At 35.9% G+C, this 3,276-nt stretch overlaps 1 pseudogene; it reads left to right on the forward strand.

Annotated features, from left to right (window-relative positions):
- The first annotated feature begins 1,213 nt into the window (after nucleotides 1–1,213).
- On the forward strand, nucleotides 1,214–2,287 carry LOC145714139 (replication factor C subunit 3 pseudogene; annotated as a pseudogene).
- The last annotated feature ends 989 nt before the right edge of the window (nucleotides 2,288–3,276 follow it).

Consider the following 3,276-nt stretch of genomic DNA (forward strand, 5'->3'; position numbering starts at 1 on the left):
GAATGGTGCAAAGTTGAACAAAACCTGAAAAGCACTGCCTACTGAATCAATGTTGGTCTGCTGCATGCTCATTTCTCTGTACTAGATTCTCTCCTATTTAAAGTTTTGATCACTTATGCATAGATGAGAAATTTTCAAAGTCAAATAGACAGTGTCAGCACAAAGTAGGATGTCCATCATTGGAGATAATAAAAAAGAGGCCAAATATTGTTAAAGAAACGTATATAATGGGTGGAAAGCTTAAATAGATAAAATCTGTCTTTTTCTAAATCTAGTAATCTGAAATGACTAGTCTTATAGGTGAAACAAGAAGAAATTTAAAGGAATACTTTTTTTACACTTAGTTTTTAAAAGTGCACAAATAAAGGTTAGTTAAAAATAATGAGATTCTATTAATGTAGTTTAGGACTGAAATAGTTTTTGTTCTTTAGTGGGCCATTTAAACTTTCAGTTAACCACATGTAGGTTCTTGGGATCCAATTAAGAATTAATGGCCAGGAGGGGCGCCTGGGTGGCGCAGTCGGTTAAGCGTCCGACTTCAGCCAGGTCACGATCTCGCGGACCGTGAGTTCGAGCCCCGCGTTGGGCTCTGGGCTGATGGCTCGGAGCCTGGAGCCTGTTTCCGATTCTGTGTCTCCCTTTCTCTCTGCCCCTCCCCCGTTCATTCTCTGTCTCTCTCTGTCCCAAAAATAAATAAAAAACATTGAAAAAAAATTAAAAAAAAAAAAAAAAAGAATTAATGGCCAGGAGCAACTGGCTGGCTCAGTCAGTAGAGCATGTGACTCCTGATCTCAGGGACATAAGTTTGAGACCCACATTGGGTGTAGAGATTACTTTAAAAAATGGCCAAGTTGGTTGATTGGAAGAAATGTATCCATCCACTTTCACTTGAATCTCTTGATAAAGAGCAAAGCAAAACACCTTTAAGTCACAGATTTTTTTAGGTAGATGCTTTATATCATTTTGTCCCTGCTTGGAACCCAGTGAATAATAATAATAATAATAATAATAATAAAAACAACCAAAACCAAACCAAACAAAACCAAACAAAACAAAACAAAACCAAAACAAAACAACCTTAGGAAAACTGAATACTATGCTGAAAAAAAAATTCTGTTCTAAAGTGGTCTTTTTAGGGAACTTGTGTACACATCCCAATGGACAGCATGTGCGCAGGGCTTTCAAGCATGGGACACTGGGAATTTGAGCTGGAATGAGCCTCCAGGTGGACAAGTACTGTTGCTGATACTTGGCATACCTGGACTATCATCATGAGCAGGTGGCCCAGCTTTGCAACGTGGTGCAAAGTGGTGACTTTCCTCATCTTTTGTGTATGGTTCATCTGGTGCTGGGAAAAAAGACAAGAATTATGTGTATTCTTGAATTTTATGGTGTGTGAGTGGAAAAATTGAGAATTGAACACCAGACCTTCACAACTCCATCTAAAAAGAAAACTGAAATTAGTGGCATTGCAAACAATTATCGCTGAAGTTAATCCCAGTGATTCTGGAAGTAGTGATTGGGTAGTAATCCAGGAGATATTGAAAACAGTGATACAATCACAGCAACTTGAAGCAAATTCTCAAAGAGATCTTAAAGTGGTATTATTGACAGAGGTTGACAAACTCACCAAAGATACTCAACGTGCCTCGCATAGAACCATGGAAAATATATGTCCACTTCAGATTGATCTTGTGTTGCAATTCTACATCTAAAGTGATACCACCTATTTGTAGGAGGTGCCTGACAGTTTGTGTGCCTGCTCTCAGCATTGAAGATATTTTTCATGTGTTATATATTGTGTGTAAGCCAAGGAAGGTCTGAATCTTCCTTCACAACTTGGTTCATTAGACTTGCAGAGAAGTCCTTCAGGAATCTCCAAAAACACCCTACTTATGTGTGAAGCCTGAAGAGTGCAACAATATATTTTTGATGCAGATCAAGAAATCCCTGAAACAGATTGGGAGGTGTATCTGAAGGAGACTGCCAACGCTATTGCCAATCATCAGACTCCACAAAGTCTCCTTAAAGTTCGTGGAAGACTTTTTGAGCTTCTAACTCAATGTATTCCTCCTGAAATAATAATGCAGGGCCTTCTCTCAGAAATTTTACATAACTGTGATGGACAACTGAAAGGAGAAGTGACCCAAATGATGACTTACTATGAACATCGTCTGCAGCTGGGTAGCAAAGCCATTTATGATTTGGAAGCATTGTGATTGTGGCCAAATGTATGGCACTTTATAAAAAGTTCATGGAGGATGGATTGGAAGGCATGATGTTTTGACATATTGGCAACTATCCTAATATTTCTCAGTATCATCATTTACATTCAGTTTATATTGGAAGAGCTGCAGGTAAAATAAACCAAATTTACATAAAAAATAAAGTGATCTTTTGCAAACACACTTTAATCTAAGTGTTGTAAATAAATAGCTTGAATAGTATTCAATAGCTTGAAGTTTTAATTAGATTTAGTAGTTACTTAAATGTACTATGGCAATTATAGTATGGCATTACTATGTTATAAAATGTTGAAAATGGCATAGTTTGAAAAACGTTATAATTAATTTTACAAATTTAGCTGACATCTTTAAAGGTAAAGAATATTTTACCATTGACTTTTTTTCCAGCTTTATTGAGATATAATTGACATATAACGTTGTGTAAGAGTAAGGTTTCCAAGGTTTTCATTTGTACACTTATATATTTCAAATTGATCACCACCATAGTGTTAGCTAATATCTCCATCATGCTGTGTAATTATCATTTTGTGTGTCTGTGTGTGTGGTAAGAACATTTAAGACCGACTCTCTTAGCAACTTCCACGTATATAATACGGTATTATTAACTATAACCACCATGTTGTGCATTAGATCTTCAGAAGTTATTCATCATATAACAGGAAGTTTGAATCCTTTAACCAATGTCTTCCCATTTCCCCCAACCTCCAGCCCTGGTAAACACCACTGTACTTTATATAAGTTTTGCTTTTTTAGATTTCACGTATAAGTGGAATATAGTATATGTCTTTATGTAGTATATGTCTTTATCTGACTTATTTCATTTAGCATAATGCCCTCATATTTCATCCATGTTGTTATAAATGTATGCCATTGACTTTTGACAGTAATTGTTGCTTTTATTGTATTTATTCATTTGTTTCTCTAATAAAAAGTATAGTAAGCTGCTTCTACATATCAGTTACTGTGCTAGGTATTAGGAATAAAATAATGAGAAAAATCTGGTCCTGATTTTATGGTACTTACAGTCTAG

The sequence above is a fragment of the Panthera onca genome, chromosome X, assembly GCF_046562875.1.
Source record: "Panthera onca isolate mPanOnc1 chromosome X, mPanOnc1 haplotype 2, whole genome shotgun sequence".
Classification (NCBI taxonomy): domain Eukaryota; kingdom Metazoa; phylum Chordata; class Mammalia; order Carnivora; family Felidae; genus Panthera; species Panthera onca.